Here is a 14,604-nt window from a genome sequence, read left to right as displayed (position 1 = left end):
CTTGATCCGATCTATTTGACACGAAATCATCTTTATTTCTCTGTCATATATTTTTATGTGGTGAGCGAGCGTTCTGACATTTCAAGAATCTCGAGCCATAAAACGAAGTCATGAGATGCCGGGACGCTCGTTTATCGCATAAAAACGCAACAGGGAAATAAAAATGATTTCGGGTCGAATAGACTTAAACAGAACTGCAGGGTTAAATTAAGAACTGAGAATAAAGATGAAGGAAAACGGACGGTCCGATTTTTAAAACTCTTCTCTCCTTCGACCCATAATTTTCTGTCTATTTTAACGCATTTCTCTCTCATTTGGCTCTTACCGGCCTTTTATTATTCTTTTTAACGGATTATTCGCGACGTTAAAAAAACAACAGCCTGCACAGTGTTATATTTCGAAATTCTCCGTTCAAGTTCGACGGAATTTGCAGGATTGATGCCAAGATTTCGCCGGGCTTTTTTCGCGTCTCCTATCTCGAGTTCCAGCTTTGAAGACCGACTAACGATCCGGTGTAGGAGAGCTCATCGCGCTTACGTCGCCGCCGTCGTCGTCGGCGCATCGACATAACGGAGCAAAATGCGGGACGTGCCGGCGGCAATTTGCAAAATTTATCTCACCGGCGGGCCAGCCGGCGACGGTGGTGAGATAGCGAATAGCGGGCAGAATCTGGGGGCTCTCGCCTATCCACCACGGGGGCGATTGCTTCGTGGTGAAAGCTCACGCTGCCAAAAGCTATGTAATCTTCAAGCCACACTATTAGCGAGTCGCGCCGCTCGCCACTATCGCGCGACATATTTTGTGGATTTAAAGCTTAAACGTATCTCGCAAGTTGCCGCGCGTAATGGCTTACGGTGTGTGTGTGTGTGTGTGTGTGTGTGTAAGCAGGCCCGCGTTTTACCGTACAGGCGCTTAACGAAATTATCCGAACGGCGTTGCGTCGTAAAAACAAATCCCGCGCGCAAAATCGGCCGCGATATTAACGGGGTGGAAGAGGAGGAGAAAAGAGAAGAGAGAAGGAAAGAAAGAGAGAAAGAGTGAACCAATTACGGTCTGGATCGCGCGAATCTCGGCGATTCTCGCGATTCCGCGGAGACCACGAATCGCGCATGCCTCCCTCTCGTCCTTCCTTCCTTCTTCCCGTCGACCGTACGTCACCGCGACTCGCGTAAAGGCATGCCGATATCCGGCCGGGCGGCGACGTACAAAGAGATTGCGGGGAAAAGCATAGAGACCCCCGCTATTCCCTTCCCTCTCGCTTTCTCGGTGGACGCGCATTCGGCACGCGGAAGCTCCTCTTCTCCGTCGGCATTCCCTCGGCAGCACTTGGCCGTCGCTACGGCGATGCGAAACGCGCGCGAAACTTTACGTCGGCGCGCATAAAAGCGGTCGACGGAGAAACGCGAAGGAGCCAACCACCTCCGCCATCTCACCTCCGTCGCCTCGCCGGCTTGCGGGACGACCTAATAATCGGTCGGCGGACATCCACGGGAGAGAGGGAGAGAGAGAGAGAGAGGTCGAAAGAGGTCGATCGAGACGGCGTCGGACGGGGGAGTCCGGGATTACACCCCGGAGGGAAATCGCCGGGAAGGAATCAGCACGATCACGGTGAACGACCCGCGCGGCGTATACGTACAATGCTACCGGAATCGTTCCGGATTACCCTCGGAAGATCGCCGATTTCGATCTCCCCCTCGCCGTCGTCCGGCGGAGAGTGTCGGACCACTACACGTCGACGAGATCGCGGGAGTATCTCGCGGCCGCATCTCGATTCGCACCGGCGAGCGGCCGAAGGAGATCCCGTGCCCGTTACGATTTCTTTCCCCGCGATAGAGGACGAGGGGGGAGGAGGCGCGGCCGCTCCAGCGATTGTTTCCTGCTTTATACGACGCACCTGCCGCCATTCCGCCGCGATTTCCCCTGAATCTCTGATGCCCCGGAGATATTTCTCAGTCTTACTTTCGCTCACTCCTTCCCCCCTTTCTCTTGTCGTTTCATCTGTTTCTCTGTCTTTCTCTCTCTCTCTCTCTCTCTTCGTTTCTCGCTGCGTTTGATTATTTAAATGCTGTACGTAGCTTTGATTTCTACTCGATTAGAGTAACACAGGTGAGGTTTTCTATGTGTACGTTGCGTCGGTATGGTTGCAGGCGGAACTACAATTACCGGATCAGTTGACAACTCATTGTAGCAGCTGTACAATTCATCCGATCGGTTAAACTACGCTCGGTCGAACGAATTTTGTTCACACGAGCGAAATCTCGTTGAACCCGCCACTTTTTTCCCAGCAGCGCGGATGGATCCCCAATGTGCCACTACGATTCAGTCTACCGTTGTGAACTTTTTATTAACTGTACCCGTTTATTGCGTACAAATTGCAGCTGCGCTTAAGGCGAATCTTCCCGGAGCGCCTAATAAATTGTTATTCTCTCTCTCTCCCTCTGTCCTTCTCTTTCCCCTGCGCGAATACGTTTTCATCTCGATCTCGGCAAGCGAAAGAAGTAGCGAAGGCAGCGAGAGGAGAAGCGCGCAGAGATTCGGCGAACGGTTTTGGCGCGACGTTTTTGACGCGATACGCCGAGATTGCACGCGATCGTACCGGCGAAGATTCCTTCAATCGCGCACGTCTGGCCCATTTTCGTCGCACGATAAATAAGGGAGACCGGGGGCGTGCAGAAGGGGTGGTCGGGTTATTATTTAGTCAGGGTTCCCGCGAGCACGGAGTAAAGTTTACGCGTTTCGCGTGCGCGCGTTACATCGCACGGCGCGCTGCTGCTCATCTCCGAGAGGCGGGACGCACCTGCTTTCCGCCACTTTTCCCACCCCGATACATCAATAATTTCAGCAACTGTCATTTGCAAAATTGATTCGCCTCATTCACGTGTGCAGCGTGCGTGAGTTACGCCGCTCCCCGTTGTCGTTAGCGAAGCGCTCGGTAACGAGCGATGAAGTAGAGACAAAGCCGATACCTTCGCAAGTTTCCGAGAATCGCACGATAAAGCGGCGTATATAAGGTTATCGATACGCCAAGTTATGAAGTAACCAAGTGTATTCGCGAAATTTTAAAATATTCATCGACAACGACGCTTTAAATATACATATAAACGGATATCAAGAATAACGCAACTTTCCTGCGCATGAAAAATCAATTGATCTGCCTCTCTCTGTCTCTCTCTCTCTCTCTCTCCCTGTAATCTAAAATAAACGCACGCTCACGATCGGATTATTCGCGCAACTCGCCGGGTTGCCGAGAAACTTCGCGTTGTATACGGTACCGTAATTGCGTTTACGTTACATATTGTTTAATATTATACTGTCGTCTTCCGGCGGCGCTTCTCCCCTAATTATAACCCCGGGACAGTGCAGGCGCACCGAGATGTCTTAATAGCGCAACAAGATCCACCGTGTCTCGCGCGAGGAACTCTAGTTTGTACGGCGTACTTGTCACTTGATATCACGCCTTCGCCGCTTAGAATCAAAAGCGGACCGGTTGGCTACGCAATCGCGACAGAGCGGACTACTGTGTTCCGGAGGCGGATTCCCATTCAATCGGAAATAAAAATACCAACACAGTGAAACATTTTGTATTAAATTTCACACGTTTTACATGTCCCAAATTTAGCAGCAACATGTAAAGCGTGATGTGTAAAATGTGCACTCCTATTTATCATGTAAGATGACGAAATAAAAATAGAAATGAAAATTGTAAGGATTTACTTACTAAATGTTGTTATGTAAAATGTAATATGCAAATCTGAAAATAACTTCTACACGGCAAACAATTTTGTGTTAAAAACAGTTCACTGAAATTTTTGTGTTACTTTTAATATGGGAAATATGTTAAAAAGTACATAAATATATATTAAATTAATATATTCAGCTTGTTAACGCATTGTTTGTTAACGTATTCACCTTGGTAAAATAACACAAAAATTTGAATAGATTGTTTATAACACATCATTTTTTAATATGTATAAAATGTGTTGCTAAATTAATATAACACAAAATTTACATTATTGTACGAAATAAATTTAATCATTATTTTAATAAAATATATTTCCTCCACAAATGTGACGTATTGTCAAATTTCCATTACCGATTGTCTCACGTAACGACAATTATGAAAATTGATCAGTGGTTAGATACACTGAGAAAAAAAACAAAAAAATATTCGTTGAGTACCATATAATAACATATTTAAAATTCTTATCGAAACAGAGTAAACAATTACCTTCATGCAAAGATTACAGATTAAAAAAAAATTTGTTTCCCATTTAAAAATACTTTTCTCCGTACAAAAGTATGTTTGAACAAATATATTATTAGTAATCACCGCATAAATATTTTTTTATCCTTTCGACATTTTTTTCTCTCAGTGTACGTACTTCGCGGAAGAGAGCCGAAACGCGCCGTCGAATTACATTACCCGCGAAATTTCGCAGTTTCATTAAAAGTTCATCGACATTTAAATAATTAAATGATATTTCCAAATGGTATTCATAAATGTGACTCCCCCAAGCCTCCCTCGATTCTTTTCCCAGACAGGGACAAGGGGAGAAAGGCGAGCGCAGAGGAGCGCATTAAAGCGCGGTGGGAAATCGTGGCGTCTCCCCGCGGCTTGTTTTCGTTTTTAACGGCGACGTTAACCCGACGACGACGATGACGACGAAGGGAAGAGGGGAAGAATCCCGTCTGGGCGGTCAAAGCTCATCCCGCAGCTCGCGGCGGCTCATCTTGAGGGAGCGGCTTTTAATTCGCGTGTTTCTCGCGCCAGCCGCGCGCGCACACCGGCTTATAACCGTGTAGCCGAGGGTGTAAGCTGGAAACAATGGTGCCAGTCATATCACCCGGCTCGGTATTCGCGCCACCTTCCGCTCCTGGAGCATAAGGACAAGGGGGAAGGGGGGGGAAGGAAGAGATTTAACACGGAAATAAGACGATTACAGCTTAGCTTAACGCCGCTGTCGTTAAAATCTTACGGTACGCCTTCCCCCCTTCCCCCCGTATACCTCTCTTCTTCCACCCTCATTCCCTCTCTCTCTCTCTCCCTCTCTCTAGCTATCTATCTCGCGTAGCGCAACTTCAGAGCGGTACCCGCGCTACGAACAACACGGCCCGCTTTACATCGGTTCTTTGATCCGCCGAGATGGAATGTCTGCTCGTCGCAAAGAGAGAGAGAGAGAGAGAGATGGCCGGATTTATGTTAAACTCCTAGAGATTTCGCTGGCGTCTTATTACAGCGAGTGGCGCGTAACGGGAAATCTATCTACTCTCGCGCGTGCACGGCGTCGGATAGAGGCCGCAGCCAACCAGCAAGAGAGAGAGAGACACCGTGTGCGCTCCTAGGTAGGTAGGCGGGCGGGTGCACAGGTAGGTACACACAGCAGACGCGAAGAATACGCGAAATCGATACCCCCGGCGAGAATCCGTTCTCAAGACGCTGTTACAACGCGGAGATGTGCGCGTCGGTAAACGGGAAGCCAAAGCGGAGAGAGGCCGTCGCGGAATAACATCCGACTCCGCCGCCGCGCTTACGAAGCCGCGTTGAGCGTGTGTGCTTCGTGGCTTTTTTACTTATCGATATTATTTATCGTAATACGTCAGCCACGTGCGCACACACACACACACACACACGGAAACGAGAGCGCACGCGCGCGCATCACAATCTCTCATTACTGCAACGTTCGCCGGATATAATTAAGATTTCGCCCGCGGAGACTCGAGCGCGCGTCACGTGCTGTGGGAAAACGTTTCTACTCGTCTTTTTCTCTCGTTCCTTTAATTTTTTTTTCCTCTTTTTCGTTTTCCTCCCCTGCTCTTTCATCGATCTCGCCTTCGCCCCGGAGTTTCCCATGGATCAGAACGCGTCCCCGAAGGCGCTCTTCCTATGGTCGCCACGTTCCACGGGATATTATTGGTCTGCGAAGCGGAGAGCACAAGGCTGGGCTCTGTCCGATCGGATAAGCTTAGCGGGGGCCAATTGGAAAAGTCGGTCAAGTACTCTCTCTCTCTCGCTCGCGCGCGCCGCCCGTATTTGCGGTCGCAAGGGAGGATCGTCATCGGGTGTCCAATAGGGTGATTCCCACGGGGGAACCGCCGGTCAGCTGTGAGCTTATTATTTCTGATAATAACAGGTCAACCGATATATCGGGGCGAACGGCTCGCATGAGCGCGCACGTGCGACAGAGAGGGAGAGAGAGAGAGATTGCCGACGTGAATTCGCTCGTAGACACATAATCCTGACTGGTTCGCGGCTTGATTGAACCGACATCGGTAGTTCGCTCGACGTATATACGCGCCGATATATTTCTATTTGAATCCGCGAGATCGCGAGGATCCGTCCCGGGAGGTAGTCCGCGCGACGAAAGAAATTCTCTCATAAAGTATACCGTCCGTGAAATCAATTTTAATCACGGCCCCGTCGTCCGTATCTATTTACCTGGGGCTCGATTACGATTCGCGAGGAACGGGCAAAACGACGACGGATGTGACGGTGGAACGCGCATCGAACGGCCATCTCGTACGTCGACGGCCGCGAGGCAAATTGGCGACAACGCGCGCGCTCGCGAAAGCGCGCCGTCGCGGATAGCATCGGGCAGCGGCATCGGAAATCCGGGATCCGGGACTGCGGATCTCCGCCGCGCGCTCTCCACGATCGTTCGTTAACGCGTAAAGTTATCAAACGATTGACCAGTCGGGAACTGAGATATTCGCGATTAAAAACGATGCTTTTTCATACGTGTTTCTTCTAACAATATTAGTTAATAATACTTCATATATAACTTAATGGGACAAGATAGAATAATAATGGCGCTCATCGATCGCGATATTCATCGTCTTAACCTCAGTTCATGGATAAGTGTATTAATATTAATAATATTAAAACCATAAGAACATGATTTAATTTTCACATGGCGCAAATATGCATCTATCAATCATGAGGCAAGATTTGTCTGGATTTTTGTGACGGACGTTTATTCACGCTGATATCCGTTATATGTTTCCGACATCGTTCGAATTAAAAAGGACAAAAGGACAAGGGGAAGTTAACGCATAAGAAGAGACCGGCGTAATTAGTCGAGAGGGATGACATCCGTGCGAGAACAAGTTCGTATTCTCGATAAACCTCACCGGGGCCGTCGGTTCCAGAAACACAGAGGACGTTGGCGACGGAGCGTCCGCGAAGCGAGAAAACTCGGAAAGGATTTCTCCCGTCCGGTTCCCTCCCTCCCTCCTTAACCTCCGTCGCCACAACTGGGCTCCCTTCGTTCTCTTCGCAAAGAACTTCCGTAATTCGCTTACGCATTCGCAAATGGACTTATCCTTGCCTCCGTTTTGCACACTTTCCCGGCTTATCCGACCAGACAGAAATCTCAGAAAGGGTCCTACCTTGCGTAAAGGGCGAGCGAAGGGAAGGAAAAGCGCGGGTCACCGGGGCTGACACGAGAGGGAAGGGAAGAGAACGTCATTAATTGGCTTCTGCGATCCTCCCTCGGACCTTCGGTCGTGTTACGATGCAGCAGTCCCGACGACGCTGTCGTTCCAGCCACCCCCTCACCGCACCACCAACCCTCCAGCTCCGCTTCATCGCGTCGCTTTCGTATTCGCGCTCCATTTTCGTATCTCCCGCTTGAATCGAGTCGTTTGACCCGTCGTCGAGCTAAACTTAAATGATCAAGGCGGGGCTAAAATTACGATACAGCGAAATCGAACTCGTGATTTCCGCGTACAAATAGCGCGTTAATTAACGCGGCCCGCGGCAGGTCTCTCTCGCGGACTGGAAGGGAGCGGCGTTGAAATGAATAATAATCTCGATAACGACAAATAACGAACGATAAATAACGATGTCCGATAACGGAAAGAGAATGAAGCGTCTCGTGTTGTCGCCGGTATAGTTGCTCACCCCGGGTCCAAATTTTCGCCCTGTATTAAGTCATTGATTTGACAACACAGTAGGAGATAAGTTAGCAAAATAGGTTCAATTTCAATTCTAGCGATATAATGTGACCCCTACTTTGATCTTAATAATGTCTCGAATTTCCGTTTTTTGCTGTTTTAGCGTCAAAACACTGTTTTAGCTTTAACACAGGGCCAAAGTTTCAACTTGGGTAAGTAAACGCAAATTATCTATGAGGTACCTCTAAGTTTATCGATATTGGAAAAATTATTTTCTTAGGGATGTTTAAAAATTTTAATAGCACATTAATCGAAACACGATTTACACACGTGCAAAATTCGAAAAAGATTGATCATACCGAAGCTGAGGTAATTGAAGCCAAAGTAAGCACTATTCACATGTATCGAAAACGGTTTCCGATGTTACGCTTTTAATTTTAGCTACCAAATTCAATCAAATCAAGACTAAAGATCGTCTAAGAAGATTATGATATTCTCACTTATATATATCAGAATTTTTATTCTTGATTCAAGACTGTTTTTGTTTCTTTGCACGAGCAGCCTCAGTCGAAAATATACGTCAAACGCGAAAACCAATTATTTCTTTATGAGATTTTAAATATTATATAAATTTTATTGATATTTTCTTACCGTAAAGTGTAAAAGTTATATATTATAAATCATGTTTATAAATACTTGCACAGATTTTCCAAGCTTCTTCGCGCTGTATGAATCATTCCTTTCTAAATATTGTCACGGGTCAACTGTCTCACGAGCATCAAAGTAGCGTCAGAATTTCGACTCCGACTCGCCAAGTGGTGTAAACCCGACGACACCGGCGTCGATATATCTTGTTTCTTGCGACGTATAAAGTGTTTGAGAGATTGGCCGGTAAATAATGAGCACGATTTATCTGCGGCGCATTTGTCATGTCGCGGAATCCAGTCACGGATATTGGAAAAACATTCGGCACGGCGGGACGCCGCCAATAAGATCGATAAAACTTGAGGATGCGGTAACGACGGTGAGAAATCTCGGGAAAAAAGCACTGGCGACGACGCGGACGAGGACATTTTCGTTCGCTCGCGCGCGCGGCCAAGAGCTTCCGGCAAGTTTTTGGTATTTTCTCATTTTCTGAAAGCCACTTCTCTCCCCGGAGAGAACAGAATGGAGGAGGACTCGCTCGCTCGCGCACGAGACATCGTCCCGGTGTACTAATGCACGGTAATCGCACAGCAGCTGACGAAGCCTCCGCAAGCCTGACCCCAACGCCGTCATGAATGATTCAGTGAGCGGACGTAGTACGGAGGGTCATTATCGTTATAAAGGGGAATGAATTTTACACGAAACACCGTAGACGCCGCGCAATAACGCGCGACATTCATCGCGCTGGAATAGACGTCGCGTTGCATGACAACGAGAGCGTGAGAGAGAGAGAGAGAGAGGAAAGGAGTTGGGCTAATAAATAATCAAAGCCTGTCGTTTAGATATCATCAAACTGCGAGCGCGTCACATGCAATGCCATGGGCACGAAGGGACAAATTTCATTTCCGTGTCAATCAACTTAATTAAACAGCGCAAAGGCGCGCGAGGCGGAAGGTACTCTTCGAGGTAGCTATTTTACCGCGAATTTTTTCAAGATCAAAAAAAGAAAATAACGCGAAAACACGCGTGTTTTGTCGGTTCCACCAATCCGAAGTGAATGTCTTTAGACCGGTTACAGTTTTCTCTTATATAAGTCCGGATCTATTGAATATACTGATATGCTGGAAAAAAAATTTGATATTCGTAACTATAATATCATAACTATAAGCCATAGTAAAAGATTTATAGTCAAGAGAACCATTTTTCAAGCAAATGTTATTATAGTAATAAAGATAATAAATGAGAAAAGAGTATAATTGAAGCCGGAAATAACTATAATTTCTCTTCGTACACAATATGTGTAGTAAGCCTTTGGTTTTTACTCTAAGCAATAAAATGGAACGTAATTTCTAACAAAAGGCATTTCTCGCACTGCCGAAATAGCGTTTAAATCTTGGGAATTGCGACGTTTGGTAACGCCGGAAACGCTTTTTGCTACGAATCACGTTACAATTTAATGTTTAAAACAAGAGACTAAAAGCTTGCTTCATCTGTTACAAATCCTATGTAATCTAATTACGTAGATATATAATTATGTATTTTTATGTAACCCTTTAAGTTCCAGCTATCGCGAACGTGACAATGGATTTCTGAGACCTGCGTGAGAAAAAATAGTTTCTTTTATTAATTTTCCCTGAAGATTTTAGATTTTGGAAAAGTGGCATTTATAACAAAAATTCTTTGAGTCTTAAATAGATAAGTATGCGTGATTTCGGCGTTTGAGGGGACACTAGAGCGTAGAATAAACGAAGCATCTATACATCCTCTCCTCCTGCTGACGCGCATTACGAGTCCGTTCCTCCGCGCCTCGGCCGGCGATGGGTGATAATTTTCCCTCGCATAATTAACGATTCACGCCTGGCGCGAAGCAACTCCCCTTTCTCGTATTCGAGGTAAGACGAGGCCGAGTCGAGGATGGAAAACAACGCGGCGAAGATCGACCCGGGAGTCGCCGTCGATCTCCACTTGGGACACTTTAAAAACACCCTCCGTGTTCTCCCTTTATGAAATTCACGCTATAAGTCTCTCTCTCTCTCTCTCTCTTTCTCGCTCGCTCGCAGGTAAGTTGATTGGATTGGCCATATAGCGGTCGTCGTCGCGGCGTAACCCCGTTTTTGAACGTGAAAAGCGACCGAGATTCGCAGCGGTCTCCGGGTGCGAGGGTACGCCGCGGTTATGTATATATATATATACATATATATATATATATATATATATATATGTGTGTGTATGTATGTGGACAACGGCGCAGCTTAGATTTCGATTTGGACGGAGCTTTACGCGAACGTCGAATGGCACCAATTTTCACGGGCCTCGTGAAACTCCCGATGTACAGGACGGATGAAACTTTATGAAATTCATGAGGGACGGTCGCGCTGCACTTACCGGCCGAAGTGGCTCGGCCGCGAATATTTCTCACGGAAATCGTCGCCGCAGGGAGCGCGCGTACGCGAGAGGGAGAGGGGAACTTTTCATGGATTTTTATATAAACTTCGGATCTTTGATTCAGCTCATAAAATTTTCAAGGCGCGAATGAGTGACGGTATCGGAAATTGAATGTGTATCTATGCGTGTGCATGTGTGTGTGTGTGTATGGATAGACGTCGATCCTCGAGTTCCTCCGAACACGTACACGCTCGTCGACTCGCCGATCGTGACAAAGTAACTCGTCCACTTCGCGTTTAAGCGCGCGACGACATAAACGGGACAATCACTCACCGAATGTCGTGACTCCTGTCCGAGTCGGCCCTCTTACTGCATCTTCGATGTCGCTCCTCGAACCGTTCCTACGAACACACGAGGATACACCGTATGGAAATTTCTCTACATTTTCCCAAGTACATGATATAGATTCAGATCGGAATACCCGAATTTGCCCCGAAATTGGGAATTCCGTTCTTATCTCAAACACGAGTTTTCCGTCTAGAATCTAAACATGAAGTAATGTGGGAACTCACGCGTTTGTTTAATGATTAAAACTGATATAAGACTACATTATGATATATTGGTATAAGACTATTTTCATGGAATCGAACAAAGGATCTCATTTTATATCGACTATCGCATTCAATAAAATAGAAAATCAAAAGGGAAAGTAAAAACGCTTCGACAGGTTTTTATGTACTTACAATTGGAAAGTGTGCACAGAAAAGACAGTATGATTGCATTTACCTGAAATCAATCGACTAAACGTGTGTTTTATAAGAACCAAATCGGATTGATAGCAACTAGAAATTTTGTTTCCTTTAATCAAAACGCCTTTGGTTCGTTCATTTCAACTGAATTCAATTGAACTATTTTTTTTCCATATTATACACACTCTCGGAGCATTTCATATGTTTTGTTCAATTCAAATGCGAAAGAAAATTTAAGGAAAATCTTTAGGGAAACGGCAAGAATAAGTGGAATCTATTTAGGTTTTCTATTTCGCGTGTTTGAAACATTACATTTTCACCCGAATCCGTATAGACCTCCCAATCAGAGTCCATAATTTGTTTGAAAAGTTTGATGTTCAATGCGTAAGTGTTAAAATAACATATTTTATACTTTAATACGCCGATTCATGTATTAATTTTGTGTTTAACCCTGGACATAATATTTATGTCACTTACCAACATATTCACTTTGTGTGAATTCAATAAAAAAAATTTTGAGCAGACGGTTTGGGACACGCGGAACATATTAAATTTCACACAAAATTCTTTACCGTCTATAAATAGAAAATAAAACATAATCAATCGAGGACTTCGAGTTCGAATTGGGAAATACGCAAAGCATCTGCGCGATAATCCCGGGCCAATATCGTCGGACAAACACTCGCCGCGTTAACGCGAATATTATCCCTCGCTTTCCGTCCCCTTCCACCTCTCCCCCCCCCCTCCCCCGCAACCATTGACGATTCGTACGAAAGACCGAGCGTTCTCGCGGCTTCACGGGAACTTCGGCGTGACGAAGTGCTTGAGAACAAGCAGGAATGACCAGCGGCAAGAAGTTTTATCCGATAGGGGCCGCGCTCGAGACCAACAACGGAAGCGAGTTCGCGGTGGTAAGAGGCTTCGGCACCGGAAGAGATGGGGATAAGATCCTCCCTAAAGCGATCGCAGCGGCGAAGAAAGGTTGGCTGGCGAAGGTGCGCATTGATTCCCGGCGGGAGACGGCGGGTGACGGCGGCGACAGCAGCGGTGGAAATAGAGGGTGGTGCGTATTCCATATGTATTTCAGCATTTCAAGGTGGTCGGGGCAGTCGATACCCTTCTTTATCATTTTTACGGCCGCGGCGCGGGAAACGTCCGCATATTTATTCGCCGCTGGCGGCAATAAAACACAGGCCCGCTCTCGCTCGCTCGCATATCCGGCCGTCGTGTCGGCGCTTCGTCCCGCGGTGCATAATATCTCGCTCAGGAATTCGCCCAGGAGCAAAAAGTTAGCGGAGGGGAGGAGGAAGGAGGGGGTGCTGGAAGAGACGTCGCGTTGTATACGCGGCGCGCGTGTGCACGTCTGATTCGTGTAAAAAATGAGGATGAACGGGCGGCGGATCGCGCGGATGCGGCTCGCCTCACGCCTCGCAAACTTGATGAAACGTCGGGAGACTATCCCCGGCAGATTCATCGGCCAACTTCTTCAGCCGCCGCCTTCTTCGCTCGCTCGCGCTTCTTCGGCTCCCATCGAAGTTGTCTAACTTCATAGTGGATGTGTTTGATAATGGCATACTTCGGAGTAGCGAAGTTGCTAGCTCGCGCTGCGCCAGGAAGCGACCCNCCCCCCCCCCCTCCGACACTTCGCTATGAGCCGGGGAAAAATGGCGGATACCTTCCCGTAGCCGTGTTCGCTTCACCGCCGAAAGCCCGGCCCCGTCGAACAAGCGTACGTAAGAGCGCTCCGTCCGGCGGAGCCGCAGCGGGATATTGACAGCGGAGGGTACGCGCCGGAGGATCCGCCACGTCGCTCTTCGTACAGCGCACGCGACGGACGTTGTCTCGGAATCTTCAGCCCGCCGTCGATCCTGACCTCCCGCCGCGCGATCGCCACGTGGAGTCGTCCGCGGGTAAACGCGGACCGGAGACGTGAAAACCGGCCGTAAGATGATACGGTAAATCTGATATCTTTTAAGACAAGACCTTCACGAAGGACGTGTGGCGAGGACCCAGGGTATGGAGTCAATTGTTTGACTCGCACGATTTTGCCTAGAGCGAAATTTTGGATGTATGAATATATGCAAGGCTAATATTTTTCTAGAAATTAAAGGGTATGCGATTATTGAAATATTATGAAAAATATGATTAAAGTGTTATATTAACATGATATCGTGAAGTAATGCGAATCTTCCTTTTAATCGATATGTAAGGAGGTTGATAGTAAGCCTCCCATATCATCTCCCTTACCGTTTATTTACACGATTTTGCTTAGAGCTGGCGTTTTTACGTATGAATATATGCAAGACTAATATTTGTCTGGAAATTAAAGGATATATAATTATTGAAATATTATGAGAAATATTCTTAAAATATTATACTAACATGATATCATGAAGTAACGCGAATCTTTCTTTTAATCAATATGTAAGAAGGATAATAATAAGCCTCACCCTTACCGTCCGTTACATCCTTGTCGACGGTGTCTGAATGAAAAATGAGAAATTGAACCCTTATTTAAACGTGCACATATGCGTCAATATTTCGGAAAAGGTTAATTGTGTTTCAATTTGCGTTTCAATTTCGAGTGAAATATCACAGCTGTCTATGCGCGGCCCGCAATGTGATAACATTGACGCGAATCCTCGCCCGAGGAAGAATCGATATCGAGAGGTGATACTTTGACAGCGAGACGATGGCTGATCGCGCGATATACTACTAACTTGTCTACATTGTTTCATCGGACCTTGACATTGCGCGCGCGCGTGGTCGATTGGATTGATGGGCTCTTTTATTTCGAGCGACGTTCCACGTGTCACGACGATGCCGACGTTAACGGCGCCGCTTCGTTACTTATTTAAGCCCGCGACGGTTTGACGGCGAATAGGGCGTACAGGGCGAGGCGCGGCTCTATTTTTAGGAGAATTTTGCGTCT

The 14,604-nt window shown here is 46.9% G+C and overlaps 1 protein-coding gene across 1 annotated transcript in view; it reads right to left on the bottom strand.

Moving 5' to 3' along the window:
• LOC106749403 (discoidin domain-containing receptor 2-like) overlaps positions 1-14,604 on the bottom strand; it is a 325,440-nt gene that overhangs the window by 239,335 nt on the left and 71,501 nt on the right. The window contains exon 2 of the mRNA XM_014628805.1: positions 11,257-11,324. The gene's annotated coding sequence lies outside the window, so the exon portion shown is untranslated. The remainder of the gene's footprint in view (positions 1-11,256; positions 11,325-14,604) is intronic.

The sequence above is a fragment of the Dinoponera quadriceps genome, unplaced genomic scaffold (genome assembly GCF_001313825.1).
Source record: "Dinoponera quadriceps isolate SergipeBrazil2010 unplaced genomic scaffold, ASM131382v1 scaffold3386, whole genome shotgun sequence".
Lineage (NCBI taxonomy): Eukaryota > Metazoa > Arthropoda > Insecta > Hymenoptera > Formicidae > Dinoponera > Dinoponera quadriceps.
Note: the sequence above shows the minus strand (reverse complement) of the source record. Positions and strands in the feature narration are given on the sequence as shown.